The 21,918-nt window shown below is 37.1% G+C and overlaps 1 protein-coding gene and 1 long non-coding RNA gene across 9 annotated transcripts in view; one reads left to right on the forward strand and one right to left on the reverse strand.

Moving 5' to 3' along the window:
* Positions 1-21,918, forward strand: part of GRM5 (glutamate metabotropic receptor 5) — a 472,602-nt gene that overhangs the window by 261,538 nt on the left and 189,146 nt on the right. The window lies entirely within an intron of this gene.
* The window catches only part of LOC123642240, a 192,582-nt gene continuing 185,127 nt past the window's right edge, over positions 14,464-21,918 (reverse strand). The window contains exon 4 of the long non-coding RNA XR_006736408.1: positions 14,464-14,495. This is a non-coding gene — a long non-coding RNA (uncharacterized LOC123642240). The remainder of the gene's footprint in view (positions 14,496-21,918) is intronic.

Below are 21,918 nucleotides of genomic sequence, written 5' to 3' on the forward strand. Positions count from 1 at the left end.
GCTTCTGATAGAATTGTTATGGGTTGATTCCTGGGTCAAGGATAAACTCCTGAGCCTGTAGTCTGGTCCCAGAGCAGTGCTGGTTCACCAAATAAACTAGCTATGTTTCCTTGCCAGAAAGGTAACATGGTGCAGTAGGAAAAGCTCTAAATCTCTTCTGTTGAATCCTTAGTTTCCTTATGCACGACCTGGCTGTTGACATCTGCCGTTCAAGGTTTATGTATGGCTTAAATGAGTGGGATGTATGAAAAGCATAGAAATGTGTAGTTTTATACCATAGGTGCTTAATAATTGTTAGTTTCTTCCCTTCTCTTTCATTCCTTACTGCTGGGCTTCAGTTGCAAATGCTGTAAGACAAAGGGGATGGATTTTGTGATTTCTAAAGTCTCTCCCAGCCTATAACTCAGTGATTGCTGAATATCTACTTGTAGCAAAGGTGACCTTGTCATAAATAATGGTTTGCTGCACAGAATGTCTGGCTGTTAATGTCTTTCTGTCTGTTTGTAATGCATTGCTATTAGGCTTCAGTATCATTTTTTCTTGCCCTGCAATTTTTTCCCTCTGGCCTTTCATTAATAATATTCACTTGCAAATATTTAATGTAAATCAAATTGCTCTCATTTGGCTTTCCACCAGGAGAAGATGCAAAGTTATTTATCTAACTATGGTCCCAGATTTATAAATTCAGACCTTAGGAAATGGGAGATGCATGTTTGATCTGCCTTTTTAATTATGATATAGAAGGGGATTTTACTAGCATGCTTCTTATATCAATATTCATTTGACAAATCTGTAAGCAGCTGCCTTGTTCGGCAACCTTCAGTATCACTTCAATATATTCTTGAAACAGCTTTGAGTTTTGCCTTTGATGTTTGCCTAACTAGTCAATATAAGCTTCATTACCATTGGCAATTAACTGCAATTCCTTCTAGCATGTATAGCCAAATCTGTGTGTGTGGTCAATCATCTAGAACTAATTAGAAGTATCTGCTGCTTCTGGGGCTACAATCTGCCATTTTTGGTTAGTGATTAATTGTGGAAAATTGTTGTTAGGTTTCTGATATAATGAAATGTGATTTTATTTGCCTCAAATCTCTTCCAGACAAGCTGTTTGGTTCACAGATAATTTGCACCCTGGTAAAATGGCCCAAGGCCTATCCTAAGGTTTTATAATCATCTCTCTTTCACTGGCATTGAATCCTGCAAACCCACTAAGCCTGTGGGAACCCACAAAATAACACACACAATGCCCTCTACGAGGAGGTCACCACTGCAGGTCATTCTGGGAAAGACCCAGGCTCTGTCATTTCCAATCATCCTGAACATATTTAACACTGGAGAGGCAAACTATTTGGCATAGAAAATAAAGTGTGGATGTCCCAGATGTTTGGAAACTGAGATGGGGATAAAATCTCAACATATTCAGGTTATGAAAATATCATCTGCCCACTAAAATCTTGTGCTAATAAAACCTAAGCATAACATGAGGTCTAGTGTGCATCCAGTTCTGTGCCAAGTGGTGGCAGCTTGAGTGGATATTTTCAGAGCTTTAACATGCACTTGCCTATTGAGTTCCTCTGGGAAAGGTGAGATGGTCTTCCACCCTTTAGCCTTAAAACCGTTGGCTCTGATGTCAGCCCATGCCAGGGCAGATATGGAGTTTCTATAAAATAGGGTTAAATGAGAAATGGTTTCCTTGAAAGGAAAGCCTAGGGATGTTCCTTGAAGGTATATTTTTACAGGGAGCTCCCTGTTATTATGTGTGTCTTTTCAAGTGTTGATAGAGTCTGGGGGCTGTGGCCACAGCCCTTGCAATGCTAGTCCTTGATGCTGCTTCTGCATGACAGGAAGCTGACTAGAGTTTCCTCCTCACCTTTTCTTTTGCTTCATCTGCTCTAACTAGGGGGAGGGCAGAGCCCACTAAAACTCTGTAGAAGCAGTTCTGAAATTTCAGTGTGCATCAAAATTCCCAGATGGGCTTGTTAAAAATGCATTTTTCACACCCACAGATTCTCAATTAGAAAGCCTGTGGTTCAGACAAGAATATGGCTTTTCTACGAACTCCCCAGGAGAAGCTAGGATAGGTGTTCCAGGGGAGTCATACTTTGAATGACTTTCTCTATATAACATTAACACTCCTTCTCCTCATAGCGTCTTCATAGAAAGGAATAACAGATACACAGGGAGTAACTACAGAGAATATCAGACTCCCCCTTGCAAAGTATGAGCTGCCCCTTGATTAACTGGCAAATTGGAGGAGTTGGTATCTCGGAGAGAACACTGATGAGAAGTTAGAAATCTGGATTCCGGATTTGGCTCTATTTCCTAGTTTTGTTTTCTCTAATCATTAACTTAACTTCTCTAGATCTTTAAGTTTCCTTTTTTGGGAAATAAGATTTTAATAATATCCCTCCTTATCTCAGAAAATTGTTGTGAGGATCAAACAAGGTAATGATTGTGAAATTGCTTTCCAAAGTATTATGCAAATATAAATAATTACCATTACACCTTTCTGGAATTAGAAATGATCAGATATCGAACTCCATGACCGCCTAGATCTTCTGCGGCTCTAATCCCTATTATTAGGGAAGGGGTTACACAAACGGTATTCAACATCATGCTTTTGCAGCTATTTAAGTCTATAAATAATCTGTGGCACAGCCTAACCTTCCTTCCCCTTCACCATACCTGAATATGCTAATCAGAAATGGCAGTGAGGGTGGTTTTGATGATGTTCTTTTACTGAGAAAGTCGTCTTGTTTGCTGAGCCACTTTATATTGTTTTAAATGTGTTTGCATTTATAACAGGTATGTGTTCCTGTTGGTACTCATCTCAATTTCTCTGCCTCCATTATCCTCACAGCTGGATCTGTTTCCTCCACAAAACCTTCTCTTAACCCTGCCACACACCCACACCACCGCAAGTTTGAGTCTGTTTTCCTTTCTATGTACACTCTGTGCTTATTACTGGAGAACTACATCATTAGAACATAAATTATTTGAGGGTGTAGATCATGTCTTGATCATGGTCTATCCTTTATATATATGCATGGTACATTGTATGCATTTGAAAAGGAGTGAATGCATGACTGTAAGATAAATGAATGAATAAGCCCTATCTATAGGCTCAGGTATTTGCAGTTCTTAGGATTCTTGAGGCATTTTCTGGCAGAGGCAATAAGAATACCAGCAGTCTCAACCCCACTAAAAGAAGTTTAGTGTGAAGTGTAATCACTGTAGGCCTAGCCCTGGCAGTGAGGTTACTGGTTTGCTACAACTGCCAGAAGCAGGTGCCTTTTAGGTTGTGTGGTTTTCAAGTTGCAACATTTCTTTCTCCCCTACTATGTTTTTTTTTTTCCAAATGAAGGAGGCTTAATACTTGTAGTAATATTATAACACTGTTGTCAGTTAACTAAACATTGCATTTCTGCAGTCCACTAGAAGAGCCTAACAACAAGAAAACAAGTTGACATTGGGGCTTTTACTTTAAAAAAAAAAAATCCAAAGTTATTTAAGTGTGCCCATTCCCCAGATAATGTGCATTGTACCTGTTAAGTTTGAATTTACCCAGCCCCTCCCCTCCCCACCAGCTAAATTTCCGATGAATGTTATTTCTATATGTGCACATAAGTGTTGATTGATTAGTTCCAATTTAATGGTGAGTACATGTGGTGTTTGTTTTTCCATTCTTTTTTTTAATTTCAGCATATTATGGGGGTACAAATGTTTAGGTTACATATATTGCCTTTGTCCCATCTGAGTCAGAGCTTCAAGAGTGTCCATCCCCCAGACGGTGCACACCACACCCATTAGGTGTGACTATACCCATCCCCTCCACCGCCCTCCCACCTGCCCAACACCCCATGAATGTTATTACTATATGTTCAAATAAGTCTTGATCAATTAATACCAATTTGATGGTGAGTACATGTGGTATTCCAGTTGCAAAACTGAATTTTTGCTTCAATTATCTATTCTGTAGTCTGCCTGATTATCTTCCTGGTATTCTAGAACAGTGATCTAACCTAGTCCTGACAAACCACATTGATATTGATTCTTTTCATCATAAATATCATTTAATTACTTACCACTAAACTCATCTTAGGCTGTGGTTGTAGTTTCCCAACTCTTGGTCTGCCTCTAGCTATCACTAGTTAACTGCCTCAGGTGTAGCCATTCTTCTAGGCTGCACCCATGGTATACAACCTCAGTCAGTTACAAAAATGAGAATTCTTAAGACAGCATGGCAGGAAGATACTACCAATAAATCCTATTTGGAATATGATGAAACTGCCCTCTTATATTTCTCAGGTTGCTATACCATCCCTACAAGGACCTGCTTTTGTAGCTAGATTGTCTTCCTCCAGCATGAAAAGTCCTTTACTCTTAGAAACAGATTCTTCTTAATCCCAGCTTCCTATGCCACCTCCTTGTCCCATGATGCTGAGATTTGATCATGCTTTGTACTCTTACTGATCTTGGTTATAGATATGTTAATGACAAGAGAGAGAAAAACTATTCCCGATTCTCACAAAGTCTTATAAGATGAAATGTATTATTTTGGTTAAGAGCATGGACTCTGGAGCCAGATTGCTGAGGTACTAATCTGAACTCTGTCAGTTACTGGTGACACAATGGTGATCTAGCACCTCTTGTGTTATCCTGGATAGAACTGGAGCCCATTCTACTAACTGAAGTATCACAAGAATGAAAAAAACAAGCACCATTATTTCTTATAGCTGAGTAGTACTTCATGGTATACATATACCATATTTTATTAATCCACTCATGTATTGATGGGCACTTGGGTTGTTTCCACATCTTTGCAATTGTGAATTGTGCTGCTATAAACATTCAGGTAGAATAATGGTGATATAGCACCACTTGTATGTTCCTGATAGAACTGGAACCCATTCTACTAAGTGAAGTATCCCAAGAATGGAAAAAGAAGCACCACATGTAGTCACCATCAAATTGGTTTCACTGATCATCACCTAAGAGCACATTTAGGAATAACATTGATCGGGTGTCAGGCAGATGTGGGGGGTGAGGGGATGGGTGTATACATACATAATGAATGTGATGCTCACCATCTAGGGGATGGACACACTTGAAGCTCTGACTCAGGGGGGGCGGGGCAGGCAAGGGCAATATACATAACCTAAACTTTTGTACCCCCATAATATGCTGAAATGAAAAAAAAAAGCACCAAATGTACTTACTATCAAATTGATATTAACTGATCAACAGGTGCACATATAGTAGTAACATTCTTTGGGTGTCGGGCAGATGGGACCAGGGAGGAGGGGATGGGTATATTCACACCTAATGGGTGTGGTGCGCACTATCTGGGGGATGGACACACTTGAAGCTCTGACTCGTGTGGGGCCAAGTCAATATATGTAACCTAAACATTTGTACCCCCATAATATGCTGAAATAAAAAAAAATGAAAAGAGAATAAAATAAGAACAAAAAAAAAGAAAGGAAGTATAGTTAATAGTTTGGAATTGAAGTCAATTTCCTGGTATTGAAAAATTGTACTTGTTTATGTAACATGTTAAGATTTGGGGAATCTGAGTGAAGGATTCAAGAGGATCCTTTGTACTATTAGATTTTTGTAAGCCTGAAATTATTTACCATATGCTAATGAACTAGGTAGTAGTTCTAGTTCTACGAAGGATACAGAAAACAAACATAGGGCTTACACTCCAAGAGCTTATCAGATATAAAATGACAATGTAAAAAGTGTTCTTTGCTAAGAAATAGTTCATTTTAATTCTGTGGAAATTTGGGAAATAGAGCAATACCTTCCAATGGAAAGTATAAAATACACTTCATGAACAAGGCAGCATTTTAGCTGCACATTGAATGACATTTGGGACTAGAACATGTAAAGATGGGGAGAAGGGAAGTCTTGAGGGGGAAGAAAGGCATGACCAAAGAGTCAAGAGCAGTTAATTTTAGAGAGAGAGGTTCAGTATGGAGCACAGGGTATTTGTAGGAGATTAGTTGGACCAGGGGTATTGAGATTCATTAAGGAGTGTCTTGGATGCAATGAAAAAATGCCATGATTTCATCCATGAAAAGCCATGGAAAGATTTTTGACAAGGTAATGTCAAGATTAGTAAGCAGAAAGGTAAGCGTGACTGTGTTGGGTGATATGGAAGCAAGAATCAAGGCATGATCCATTGATTACTTCATATTATTTACACATTTGATATTAAGAGAAGGAAAAGTAGTCTGTAGGTATGTGCTTTGCTTTCTTAACTATGAAATAGTTGTTCATGTTTAAATGAACCAGTTAAAAACTGTGAAGTCAGAGATCTTCACATTTGCAGAGGCAGATGGTGGAATTGAAAATTGTCCTCTTAATATATTTGCTACCCAGCTGTTCCAAACAATAGATAGGACAGTTTTAACTAAAGGCTCAGATGTGCATAAATATTTTATTATAAAGCAAATTTAGGAAACAGCATTTCAGGTGCAATTCAAGAACCTGAAGACAGCATTTTACCGGTTCTGACCATTGATTTGTCCATAACATTTATTAATGTTCATTTATTGCACAAACATTGAAATATAATTGTTAGGCTACCAGCTTTGCATTATACAATAAATCTTTCTTTTAATCTATCCTGCCATGTGTTATAATCAGAAGAGATTTTTATAATTATGCTAAAGTACGGATAATAATAAAATGATAACAATATAAAATACAGAAACATTTCAAAAAATTCCTATGATTTCAAGTGAGTTAGTAAGACTCAAAATCTGGTGCTTTAAAAATGCTCTCTGAATAACTACATTTAAAAAAACCTCTTTTCACTAGATAAAACTTCCTAACTGTCTTCATTTATTGATTTTCATATGCATCTTTCAAAATTATTGTAATCATAAATTTTATGTCTCTCTTTTTATTACTGTAACATTTTTTTCTGAGGGTTTTATAGTTTTCCTCTTTACTGCTTTCAGTGACAGCACTATCTCACAGCACGTGGCTAAATATATTTACCTTAATCATTCTACTACGCACTGGACGTTTAGGTTGTTTTTACTAATTATTACAAACAATGCTAGAACAAATACCTTTGTTCATATAAATAGTTTTTCTAAATTAGAAAAAATAAGTATTTAAAAGCATCAACTTCTAGAGTGATATGTGTCCAAGTTTCTTTTATTACTTGGGAAGAGCACACCTTGGATAGGTTAACCACTTTCATTTCTGAAAGTGCTATTAATAATTATACCAGAACAACAGGCTTAAATCAGCCATGCTAGGAAAACTGAGACCATGGGGATCCTATTCATGCAACACCAGTTGAAAAATTCTGGTCTGTATTGTTATTGTTATGAGAAAAACACAAAGGTTTCCAATGAAAATACTTCTTGGTAAAAAGCCAACCCTAGGTATTCTCCGTGAATCAAAACCCTAGAGTAGCTTGGGGGTAGCTCACTTATAAATACAGTTATACTTATTTTAAAGGTTTGTGAACATGGTAATTAAACATGGGATTGCATAACTACTGCTCTCATTTGTAAAGTTCCCAAACATAATGTGATGACATTTCAAAAGTTATTTTTAAGCTGAATTTCATTTAGTCTTTTAAAATCTGTTTACAAGGATCATGTATCTTGTAGTATAGCTGGATGAAGATTAGAGACATGATGTGAACCTGTGACCAGGATGAGTCTGACCAAAATCATGACAGGCTCCTTTCCTCACTTTTTATTTTCCAAAAATTTGGGGAAAAAATACCACAAGATGCTCTGTACAAGGCTCTCACGAGACTGCCCTGTTGCTGGCCTGCCAGATACTTGATGTTAAAAAACCAGCCATTCTTGTTCCACTACTTACAAATATCATGAATCCTCTGAGGTTCGATTTTCTTATTTGGGAATCAAGAAAAAATGTGAAAAAATGTAGCACATAAAAGATGTTTAATACATGTTACATGCCCTTAAATGTCATTAATTTTCATTGACATCTAGGTGTTTGTTGAATACCTATTGAATGTAAGGCGCCAAGCCTCCCAGGGAAAGACACTGCTCCTGACTTAAACACAGGTGTGGAGGCCAGATGTGTAGGGTCTATTCAACTCTTCACTCTGCCTGTGAAAAGGCTGAGCCCCAGATGTGCACCCTAATGACAGCGCACTGTTGGAAGGAGCCAGCAACAGTGAAATCTGTATCTGGATATAAGAAGCCGCACATGATGAGAATTTACCATCTTCACTGCAGACAGGAAATCTGTGCACAACGAGAGCTTTAAATTGCAGGTTCATCTATAGGCACAATATCTGTGATTCAAATTCTTTGTCTTCCTCTAATGGCCTTCTTTTCCTTAATCCTAGATTCCATAATCAATTTATTTAGATACTTTATTGGTCCAGAATTTAATCTGATCTATCCACTGCCTTTATTTTCTAGATGATAGGACAGACTTGGAGGCTATGTGACAAGGCTGTATAGGACAGGGGCCAGGTGTTTTCTAGTACTCTCCTTGTCAGACTGAGCTGCTTCATTCTTAGTATATTGATGATAAACAGTTTATTGTTCCTGGTGAAATGGCTACTAATAACATAAAAGGGGCACTTTAATCTTGTCATGATGTATTATACTGTTGCCATGTAAGGGGATTAATAACAGAGAATCAGCAAATTATGCAGTCCCACCACCCATCCCCACCCAGCAGGGCAATGTGCCTGAGTGGACCGGCTGGAGGTACCATGGAGAACACTCACAAAACAGGAGACTACCCCCATGTCTGTAGCAAAGTTGGAAAAAAAGGCAGAGAACGTCAACTCCACTGTGTAATAAAAGATGTTTCTTAGTTGAGAAAACAGCGTTTTTAGAAAGGGGCCTCCAAAATTTAGCTGCTAGTATCAACTTGTCTTATTTTTGAGCTGCCTCAGACCTCTGCATCAAGCCACTTGGAAGCAGACTAAAATTAGGAGAAAATAAGCCTCTAAGACTCTAAGACCATCAGAACTTATCTTTTTTTCACATGTGAAAGGGTTGGATAAGCACAAGATGAATTTGCACATTGATAAAACACAAAGATCCTGCAAAAGTCAGTCTGTGTATCCAAAAATAAATTTCATATTCACACTTGGAAAGGGCTGATTTCAGAAAAGTTTTTTTTTTTTTCTTTTTGACATCATTGTTTTCTTATGTACTTGAGGTTGGCCTTACTTTTTGTAGAATGTTAAAACTGGAAGGGTCTTTAGAAATCATAGTGTTCAATCCTTTTCATTAAGGCTAAAAGAAGTGAACGGGTTTTTCTAAGAACATAAATAGGGTGACTACAATTGATTTTCTAATTCGGTACAACTTTAAGAGTGCTCAGGAGTGTTGTTACTCCGAGAGAACAATCATAAAGGGGAATATCACAGGGAAACTAGGCCATCTGGTCACTCTAGACATAAAAATAATTGATAATTGTGTCTTTTGAATCTGATTATCAAACAGTTTCACAAGTACACTCCCTCATGACTGTGGAAAGTGCCTTTGTCTGGACGGCCATGTCGTGCATCAGTAGTGTGGAGCACAGTATCACCCTGGTCAATGTCTCCTGAACAGTCTTGACATCTGGGCATCATGACTTTGCAGATATGAGAATAAAATGAAAGGGTAATGAATTATTTTCCAGTTATAAACTAGTGAGAAGACAGAACATATAGGGGGGTGTCCACGCAAGTGTGCAGCCGTGGTCAATGTTCTCAGGTACACCCAGGCACTGCACACATGCCCTGGATATCAGGTGTGGAGGCAGCAGGTCCATTTCAGCCCTTTTTTACCAGTCAAGGGGAAGGAGCTCCCCAACCTACTTCCAGGTTGTCCTTGGCTCAGGGTCTGGGAACTAAGCTTACCCCAGGACAGGTTATTGCAGATTACTATGTGGACAGAAAGCTGGCAGAGACAATACCCACAGGAACAAATGGGAAGTTTCACCAATGTGAAATCAAACAACAGGGTAATGGGCACAGAAAATGTGTATCCTGAGAACTTGTTTTATTTCATTTTCTAGCAAAATCAATGCTGGCAAAGCTACATTTTTAGACAAAGTTTACTGACCACAGAGTGCCAGGGAAGCTGAGAGATTTCATTTTGCTGTTAAAGTAACAGTTATCTTTGGGCAAATGAAAGAAAAGCCCATGAGACAAGAGTGAGAATGTGGTGAATATCAACATTTTAAAAAATAAAACTAACTTTAATATATTTCTTAGAGTTATATAATAAGATGATTTCATTAAGAATGAATAACACAGTGTTATAAAAGCAGTCAGTGATAGCTTAAAATAGGTTTATTTTGAATGTACACATCAAATGTGGAATCTCAAGAAGATGAGACCCGTTTATGAGTATATTATAAAATGTATTTATTCTAATATAGTATTATCTAATTACATATTAATTTAGAAAACCCAGAATCCATCTGTGATGTTTGTCTCTGGTCACCCAGCACAACCATCTGGTTACCAAATATTGTCAATTCCATCTCTGGAATCCATTTTCAAGTTTTTATACTTATTGTCAGCAACAAACTCTTAATAAGTGCATAATCAGTTGCCTTTATTTAGCACCTACTGTGCCAGGTATTATGTCTTGAAGAAAAATAATACATAGAACTTTTAAGTTATTAGCATCTGTGACAGACAAAAAAATTTATCAAAACATTCTATAGGAAAGATATTCTCAATATGTTAAGGAAGTGTCACTGAGGGAGTCTTTTAATTTGCACAGAAAATTTTAAAATAGAATATTTGGATCAACTTATATTGAAACATAGTGTTTCCTAAATGTCAGTCATTCATATATCAGAAATAATTTTTCATATTCATGTACTACCCCTACTATTAGCTTCTTTGTTGTTTCTGAATAAAATCACTTCTATACTGAAATAAGTTTATATTAGAAGGAAAATTTATTTTACATTCTTAAATAGCTTTATTGAGGTATAACTGATAGGCAAAAAAACTGCAAATATTTAATGTATACAATTTGCTGAGTTTAGAGTAATACAAACACCCATCATACCATTACCACAATCAAAGTAGTAGACATATCCAAGACTTTCCAAACTTTCCTGTGTCTTCTTGTGTGTGTGTGGTAAGAACATTTAATATGAGGTCTACCTTCTTAACAAATTTGAAGTGCACGATATTGTATTGTTAACTTAACACTATGATGTACAGATCTTTTGAACTTATTCATCTAGCATAACTGAAAATTTATACTCATGCAACCACTGCATTTTCTGTTTCTATGAGTTTGAGTATTATAGATATCTCATATAAGTGTAATCATGCATTATTTGTCCTGTGACTAACATATTTCACTTAGCATGATATCCTCCAGGTTCATCCATGTTGTTGCAAATTATAGTATTTCCTTATTTTTCAAGGCTGAATAGTATTCCATTGTGTGTGTGTATATACACACACACCACATTTTCTTTATTCATTCATCCATTGATAGGCACTTAGGTTTATTCCATACCTTGGCTATTGTGAATAATGCTGCAATGAACCTGGGAGTGCAGATATCACTTCAAGATCCTGATTTCAATGCTTTTGGATATATACTCAGAAGTGGGATTGCTGGATTGTAAGACAGTTCTATTTTTCACTTTTTGAGGAACCTCCATACTGTTTTCCATAGTTCCTGCATCATTTTATATTCCTAATAAAAGTTCCAACTTGTGAACACTTGTTATCTTTTGGTTTTTTGATAATAGTCATCTTAACAAGTGTGAGGTGACATGTCATTGTAGTTTTGATTTGTATTTCTCTGATAATTTGTAACATTAAGCATCTTTTTATATAGCTATTGGCCATTTGTATGCCTTCTTTGGAGAAATGTCTATTAGCATATTTTTATTTGAGCTTTTTGATATTTTGCTATTGAATTGTAGGAGTTCCTCTCTAAGTAGGAAAAAAAGTAATTTAATAAATATAAGGTAACCATAAAAATACGTGACTGTTGAAATAAAAATGTTCATCAGTAAATATTAATACTAAAAATAATTTTCTACTTTTCCAGTGGTCCTCATGCTATACTCTGGTAAAAATATTGTTCATGGTCTTAAAAATGCAGAACAAGCAGGCATCAGGCAATTGCTGATTTCGGATGTGCCGGAAACCTCTAACATAAGATTGGAATTTGTCCTAGGCACAATTTTTTCCTACTTTTATTTCATGACAGCATTTTATTATCACAGAATCTAATTGCCTTTTCTAAAGCTTAGTCATTCCTGTGAGCTCCCCCAGAACCGTAACAGTTGCAAGAATAAAATCTGTTCGGGTTCCTGAGAAGTTTCTCTGCTATTATGTAACAGAGACTAGCAGAGAAAACATCTGTAGTCCTGTGGGTCAACTCCCAGAAATCTTAATATATAACCACAAAACTTTGCTATTTCCAGCTTTTCAATTTTCACTTGCTAATGTGTCTAAAATTACCATAGCATAAATGGCAGCTTGCAATTTCTGAAAACAGAAAACCGCATTGTCAGAAATATGCTGGTTTCTGAAGGTATGCCATATCAGACAACCCTTAGCCTTCAAAATGCTTAAATTGCAGAATGAGATGATTCACAGTTAAGGAATCTGAGTCTCATCCCTCACAACGCATGGTCTGAGGAAAGTATTTTATTTCCCTGAGTCTCAGATTACATATGTATAAAATGGAAAAATTATACCTCATCTCAAAGTATATATATTTTTTCAGGCTTTCCAGAACCTTCACAGATGACAGAATGATATATATATTTAAATTATTCAACAACTAACTCATCAATTGACAGCTATTACATTAAAGCTATTATCCTAGATGTTTGGGATACACAGCTAAGCTAAATGTGATTTCTACTTTCAATGATCTTATAATCTAGTGAGGAGAACAATGTATAAACTCCCAGAGAAACTACACACTATACTACAAGGTATTGCTCAATTCTATGAAAATCAACATTTTTTATCTACTGTTCTATTATATTACTGGTAAATATATTTATTGAGCCGTCTTTATGAAATCCACTTGCAAAGATCAAAAATTGCGCTATAATAAAAGTGCTAGGGAAATTCAGAAAAACAGAAACAGAAATGCACTGAAGCAATCACAATTTTGAAAGTCTCTTTTGGCAAAGACTTTAATTTAAAGCATCTGCTTATGCCATCAGTCCTAGAAAACTACAGCTAGGACAGGCCCCTCCAGGGAAGAGTGAGTTCTTTCTACTTAGACAGAGTGGTAAACAGGGGGCAGCCAGGGGGATGGAAAAAGACCTTGGGTTCTGAGCCAGTAAACTTTTGCATGGAAAGGATTACTTTTCACTCCACTGGCCCTTAATCAGAGATCCCTTCTTCTTCCTTCACATATTCTCTCCCATTCTGAGTATTTTCCTCTTTAAATAATGGTCTCTGAATAGCAGGAAAAGGAGCGATAGTATCTGACATTTCTTAAATTTCTAACCTTGTTCTCTGAATTCAAGTTTCCTCATATGAAAAATGAGGTGATTGTATTTATTTTGTCAAGTTGCTGTGAAGACGAAACAAGATAATATTGACAAAGTGCCCAGTACAGTGTTTGGCACATGATAGACATTCAGTAAATGTCAGTTCTTTTTTTGGAAACAATGTTAGAGATTTCATTTTATTTTTCAAACATTGTGGATTTTTGGTTTTTATGTATTTATAAAATCTATTAATAATGCTACAACGTATTTCTATTGTACATAGATTCATTGATTTTTTCATTACAGTTTGATAAGGGTTACGATCAAGATATGTACGGTGTGCAGTGGGCCTCAGAGGAGACAGTGGTCAAATTTGGTGGTAGGTAGGGATGTTTCAGAGCGTAAATGTATTGATAACTCTTGTCTTAATCATTGAGGGAGGAATTAGAATGTAATCCAAGAGACCCTGGTCAAATCTTACTTTGCAAGGCAACTCTAATGATAAGAGCATCAATTCAGTGGTCCTAGGTCAGCTTAGACTGCAGCTTGGACACAATCACTCTTTTTATAGTCCAGAAGAAATGAATTCTGACAGCTGTTTGGAAAGACAGCAAATTTATATTTTTAATAAATTATTAGGTTATCTAGAATGAACAAAAAGGATGCTGTGATTGTTTCAGTAAACTGCTATTGAGCAAATCTGATCCAGCTTAATCGATCATTCAGTTAATTTTCATAAACACAGGTCCAGGGGCTACTCCATGCCAGGCACACTGTTAGGCACTGGGGATGTCGCAGTTAACAAGACAAACAGTTCCATCACTGATGCCACTCCCAGTCTCTAGAGGGAGACATGACAATAAACAGAAATGGTCCAATAATGTTGCCGTCACTTGGTAAGTGATATTCAATTTCTTTCATTATATATTTGTTGAACATTTGCATCATGACGTAGGACTACACAGAGTAATGTGGCAACACAGAGATACACTTGACCTGGGCTGGAGTTCAAGGAAGGCTTCCTGGAAGAGGTGACATATGAGCTGTATCAAGAAGAATGAGAGGTGGTTTGTCAGGCAATAAGAGCAGATCTTTCAAGCAGTAGAAGAAGACTGAGCAAAGCCACAGGGTTATAAAATAGCACGGTGCCTGTGGGGAGTAGCAAGCAGTTCAACATTACTAGAGCCTCATGTATAAGGGAGAAGTGGCAGGTGATGCAGCTGGGGCAGGTAGTTACCAGCACATACAAGCCTTCATAGATTATATTAAGAATTTGAACTGTCTCCTAAGAGGGTTGGGATTTGCATTTTTAAAACCTCATTCTGGCTGCCTAGTGAACAAAGAGTATGAATGGATGCTGGAAGAGCCAGCATGAAGTTAGATAGAGTGTCCCGATGCCAGCTAGGGTGAGGGTCATGATAGGCGTGGTGAAGAGCCATGGAGTGACCACACAAAGGGGGACACTGCAGTTCTAAACCTCAAAGATAGGGGTGAGGGTTGTTCTCCAGTGAGATGTTGTTGGTTACCTAGTTGCTTGCATGTTCAGATGTTTCCCACATCTTTTGTAGAACTCATGTAGCTTAAGGACCTCTTCAACAGTTACAACCATTCAATTGGACAGAGGAGAAAGAAAAACGCATGGAGCAACAGGAACTCTCATTCACTCATGGGAATGAGGAATGCACAGACACTTTGTAACACAGGTTGGCAGTTTCTTACATAACTAAACATACTCTTACCATAAAATTAAGCACTTGTACCCCTTAGTATTTATCCAAATGAGTTAAAAACTTACATCAACACAAAAACCTGCATACGAATGTTTATAACAAATTTATTCATAATTACCAAAACTTGGAAGCAGCCAATATGTCCTTCAGGATAAATAAACTCTGGTACATTTATATAATAGAATAGTATTCAGCGATAAAAAGAAATGAGCTGTCAAAACTATGAAAAAGCATGGAGAAACCTTGAAAGCTTATTGCTAAGAGAAAAAAGCCAATCTGCAAATCCCAACTATTGTCCTTCCGAAAAAGGCAAAACTATGGAGACAGTACAAATGTTAGTGATTGCCAGGAGTTTTAAGGAGGTGTGGGAGGGAGGATGAATGGGTAGAGCACAGGGGATTTTAGGGCTGTGACACTATTTTTTACGAAGCTATAATGGTGGATATATATCATTATACATTTGTTAAAAGTCATAGAATGTTAACACAAAAAGTGATGTATCAATTGGTTCATCAATTGTCACAGCTGTACCATACTAATGCAAGATGTTAATATTAGGGGAGACTGGGGATAGGGTGGTATATGGCAACTCTGTACTTTCTGATCAGGTTTTTTTTTTTTTTATAAATATAAAACTACTCTTAAAAAGTCTATTAATTTAAAAAATAAATCACATCATAGTCATGAATTGCTAGAAAACCCAAACACTATTTTGTTATACAGTAAACAATGGGATATTTCTGGCTTCTTGCCCAGGGATCTCCCTTGTCTTAGTGCAGAGAGATTGATTGTGCCAGTGCCTCCTGGACAAATCTGAGAGCTTCAGGGAGCAGAAGCAGCTGCACTGAGAGTTCTGCATATTATGGTCTCTGAAAAATATAAACGCTACCACGAAGTAATTCTTGTCACTTCTGGGTTTTCCCTCTGCTTAACATTTAGAGATGTGCCCAAAAGATAGTCACAGCAAGGTCCTTGGAGGGGGATGGAGTAGTGTCAAAAAGCTGAGCAGATTCCCCAAGAAGCCACAAATCGTTGGAGGCAGATGGCACATCAGATCATCAGGGCATCTCTGCAGTGATACCAACTCTATTTTCCACAATTTTACAGGGCCAGTTTAACAATATAATTCTGGTATTGCTCCTCCCTCCCCCCCCCCCCCCGAAAAACGGCCAAAACCAGACAAAGTCACAAACATAAAGCCAAATATGGTTGCAGGCTAAATGCACAGGTGTTAATTGTTAGTGTTTCTCAGCCAGGTCATGTAATCTTGACTAAATGTGGATCAAGAGAATATTCAGTTATTTAATGTTCCCTTCTCACTGCTTTGCTAATTAATTTAGAAATGTGAATTGACCAAATACCCAGTGACGGGCCATGTGTTCAGTTTGTGATAATTAGATATCACTTAGTCATTTAGTCCCACCTTACATTCCCAGTCTGTTTTTCTGAGAAGAAATTAAGAAGTAATGAGGTGTGTCTTCATAAAAATGAGCAGTCTTTCAAATTCTCATCCAGTATATTGTGGAGAACAAAAGCTGTCTTTTCCTTTGTCAATTTCTTTTCACATATTTGATGAACTTGGTACAAGAGGATATTCCTATCTATATTCACCTTGGAAACATAAAAACTTCATTACTGGGAGTTCATAAATTGGATGTTTTCCACTAATTTTCAACAAACTGTCAATGACTGGATGGAGACTAACTTAAGCGGCAAAAGATCAAGCTATGGATGTGCATTTGCAACAGTATGAATCTAGAGACGTTTATTCTTGCTTGGAATAATTACTGATATTTATATTAACAGTCTAAGCATGTGTGATTAATGCCACTTATGATGAAAGACAATGCTACAAATAATAATTTTAGACTGTGTTTTTGGAGTCACTAAATATTTACTAAACATGCTTGCCTGAATTAAGAAGAGAGGTCCCATTTTTCAACAGTTCTATATTCATCAGTTAATTGAATCAAGAAAATATGAAGCAGTGCATTCTTATGTTCAGATTCCCCAATGTTGCTGAGGTGGCTGCAAAGACCAGACGCTACCTCCTCCATAGACCCTTCCCAACTCTGTACTCCCACCAAGAAAGATTGAATTCATAGAAAGAAGAAAAGTTTATTGCTCTTTCCATGATGAAAATATTCACTGTTACAGCTAACTGTTATTGAGTATGCCTAGTGTCACAGCATGGTGCCAAATGTTTACATGTATTCTCTCATGGAATCTTCCCAATGATCCTATATTAAAGTTCTATTATTACCAAATGTGCACCTGAAGAGAATAAGTTTCAGAAAAGTTAAAGAATGTACTTTAAATCACATGGGTGGTAAAGTGGTAGAACTAGGATTTGAACCCATATCTCAAAATGCTTCCTCATTGCTATCCCTCATTAGCAACTGTGTATTTGTTTTTAACTTAGGATTTGGTAAAACTAGAGAGTAGAACATATCTCATAGAGAGTTTTAAGAATCAAGATGGACATATATACACCTAATGGGTGCATTGCACACTGGGGGATGGACACACTTGAAGCTCTGACTTGGGTGGGGCAAAGGCAATATATGTAACCTAAACATTTGTACCCCTGTAATATGCTAAAATAAAAAAAATAAAACAAACAAACCAAAACAAAACAAAAAGTCTGGACTAACTAAGGAAAAAAGAGAGAAGACCAAAATAAATAAAATCAGAGATGAAAAAGGAGACATTACAACTGATACTGCAGAAATAATGAGGATCATTAGACCCTACTATGACCAACTATATGCCAATAAATTGGAAAACCACGTAGAAGAAATGGGTAAATTCCTAAGCATATACAACCTACCATGCTTGAACCAGGAAGAAATCCAAAACCTGAATAAACCCATAATAGGTAATGAGATAGAAGCAGTAATAAAAAGTATCCTATCAAAGAAAAGCCCAGGACCCGATGGTTTCACTGCTGAATTCTACCAAAGAAGAACTAACACCAATCCTACTTATACTATTTCAAAAAATCGAGAAGGAGGGATAAAAATCACCCACCCACTGCATTTGTCTTGTTTGAAACCTCCTTTGGATAGTCCTCATTAGGGCCTGTTCAATCTCCTTTCTTACTGCTGATCAAATGTGTGTACTTTCCTATCTCAGTCCTCAGCCTAAGCGCCCACCTTCCCCAGCAATCATCCAAATAATAATATCTTTTAAACAAACACTCACTGACAGTTCACTATGTGAAAAACACTACGCCCTTGTTTAAACCTTCCTGGTCTCCTCTTCATTAGCCCTCCAACACAATTCGTGCTATTTCCTATGAAGAATCCTAGGAAATCTATTTAATACATCTGACCTAAGCCACTAAAAATGTGGGCTGGTGCTGGACCAAACTGCTCATGACCTTTCAGGCCAAACTATCCTACTTACCAACTCTCATCCTTTTTTGCTCTAGTGTTTCGTCTCAGAGTAATGCTCTGCTGGCAGAAACATACACTTCTTTTTTTCTCACTATTTTTGTGAGAAAGTTTTATAATGATAGAAAGTCATAGAATTCAAAAGCTGGAAGGGATTCTAGCATGCATCTAATTCAGTGTTTCCTAAATGTGGCTGTGCATCAGAATGATCTGGGGCTCTTGATAAAAATAGAAATTCTCAGACCGAACCCTAGATAGTTTAATTTTGTATTTTTAGCAAACAACATGGGTTATTCTGATATACAACCAGGTTTTAAAAGCACAGATTTGATTCTTCTTTTTACTTAAAATAAAACTGTGAGCAAATTCAGGCAGGAATTGTGTCTCTTTTCCGCTACATCCTCAATTCCTAATACTGCCTACTCAAAGCAGGAAAACATAGTTGGCACTCAGTAAATACCAGTTGAAATAAAAGTGAAATCACAGTACATCCTTAGCATTACTGATTTGTATATTTATGTTTACTCATCCTTGTTCCAAAATGGATTTGAGGCAGCTTGCAAAGATTCATGTACAATCTTTCTCCATTCTACTGATCAGGAGAGAAGGATTCGATTGTAGAAGAATTCAAGGAGGATTAGCAGCTCTGAACACTTCCTAGATAAATTCTAATTCCAAATAAGTAGCTTCCACTGTATTGAGAATTGTATAGTTTATTTTTTTCTTTCATGAAAAAAAAATGCCATCCTGTTAGGGGTTGGGGAACCTGCAGCCTCAAGGCCACAGGTGGTCTTCTGGATCCTTGAATGTGGCCTTTTGACTGAATTCAATTTTTATACAATAAATCCTTTTAATAAAGGGATTTGTTCTGTAAAGTGTGGACTGAGTTGAGGGGCCACACTTGGGGATCTGGAGGGCCACTTGTGGTCTTGAGGCCACAGGTTCCCCACACTATAATACCTTTGGGAAAATAATTCTCCCAAATATCCCTTTAAAAAAATCAAATTCTTAAGAAAAATCAGAAACTGGGGTCTAAAATTGTCAGTCCCTTGGCCTATATTTAGGCTCTTTGTTCCCTTCAGAGATAGTGGAACTTATAGTCTCATTTGCAGTTTTTTACCTTTACTAGTCCTGGGGAGGAACAAGCAGTCAGCATTCCCACAGAGTTCTGGATGCAGCTGTACTACAGATGAACGCAATATGCATCACAGGAAACACGAGTCCAGACTAATTCTGATGAGCATGAAGCTCTTTCCACAAGTTTATTTAAAGGCTTCTTGAAATTACTGTACTTGCACTTGCAAGCCGCTGAGGCAAATTCACTACCATCTAGGTGATGATCAAACTGTATCTGTATCTCACAGAAGAGATCATAAGGATTTGTGAAACTGCCCAGATTTATAATGCTACATGGTCATACCTGTGAACCATAAGAAATGCTCTAGATTTCCATCACTTTTCCCCAGAACATGTCCATCACAATAATTTTCCTCCAATTTTACTATGAATGAACACAATGCTCCCCCCAAAAGGGATGTTGACATCATATGTTGCAGCCAGCATGCTTGCTGACCACTTCCCCTCCATGCATGCCTAACACTGCTCTTACCACTCTGTAAAACCTCCCCACCCACCCCTACCCGCCACTGTTCTAGTGTGCCCTTAAAACCCAGCTCATGGCCTACATCCTTTAGAAAGACTTCCACAGCCTCCTGAAACCCACTCTGACTTTCCCACCTAAGTTTTTCCAAAATGTATTGTCTATGCCATTCTATCACTAGTTAACTGAAACTACAAAACAAAACCTTTAAGTGTATGTCGAATTAGGAATCATGATTGAAAGAGATGAAAACTAAAATCCATGTTCTTTGCACAAAAAAATCTACCTATTTGAAATCTAAAAAAAATCCTTGATAAGTTAATTATAGCCCATAAGATTCATAAATCTTAAAATTTCACAGTGCCAATCTTGTTTCTACATGGTCTTTGGAAAACATTCTGCTTTCAACAGGAAGCAAAGAAACGCTATTTTCTTAATTTCTTCATGAAGTATCAAAAATTTAGGGGATTTCTAAAGATAATTTGAAGTTGTTTTTCTCCTGTAGCATTTCAGCCATTTAGATATCAAAATGAATCGGTCTCCTAAAATGTCCTTTCATCAAAGAGTGCCAGAGCTAAGCTGTACATGCCCACAGGGACCAATGAGAACACGCATACTTCCCCCTGGAGAAGATTACTTTTCTTCCTTCCATGGAACATCATGTTCATGTCTGGGACATTCTAATTTTTGGGTGTACAACAAAACATGTCTGTGCTCCCGGAAGGTAAAATAAAATGGGTAAAGATTCTCCAGATAACCATACCATCTCTGTCTGTCACTACGTAGCCCATGCCACAGTGAGATAGGTTTCCGCCTGTGTCTTTTCTAACAATAACAAAAATAGCCATCATTAGTTGAGCACTTATTATGTAACATACGCTGTGTTAAAATTTTTATAACTATCAAACCTGTTTGATCTTCATGGCAATCTTAAGTGGTGGATGTAATTATTATCCTTATTTTACACATGATGAAAACAGGTTTAAAGAGAGAGAGCATCTGGTTACTTATAGAAAGCTCTTACTCAATCACTGCAATGCACTGTAATAAATGATGAACTTCCCTGGAAAGAGGACATTTTTGTTAATATTCATTTAGAGACCCCTTGTCTAGAATAGCACCTGGGCTTTAATACATGCTTAGTAAATGTTTGTTGTTTTAACTAAGTACAAATCTGCTAAGATCTACCCAAATCTATAAGGGAATGGAAGGCAGGCATTCCTTTTTCTACACTGGGGCCTTTCTAGACTCAAGCATAGCCACAAACCTTGATCAAGTATTAGAAACAAACCTCAGTAAGCACCCAAGATATCAAATAGGAAAACAAAGTATAGCAGTCAAATATCTAAACAGAAAAATAATAACTTTGGGTTTTGCATCACCCTTTATATTATTATTCATAGCATGTTTACCCTGTTCAACCAACTGTCAATGATATGGCCCAAATCTCCTGACTCCTAGTCTATTTTTCCTTATGGCTTTATAGGCATCAAACTACAAACAGTATTTATTCTAAGATCATTCCAACCCTAAGATGACTAAGTTACTCTGTTACCATTTAAGAATCCTACCTTACTTCCATGCAAGTGAAACATTAATATTACAACTTTAGTTATGCACTTTCAACCTCAATTTCCCCAGAGAAGCCCCAAGCTTTGCACATACTTTCAGTGCAAGATGAAATATAACTCCAATGAGACCACTAAAAGCATACATTAAATAATACATTGTTCCTCTACCA

Source organism: Lemur catta, chromosome 7 (genome assembly GCF_020740605.2).
Source record: "Lemur catta isolate mLemCat1 chromosome 7, mLemCat1.pri, whole genome shotgun sequence".
NCBI lineage: Eukaryota > Metazoa > Chordata > Mammalia > Primates > Lemuridae > Lemur > Lemur catta.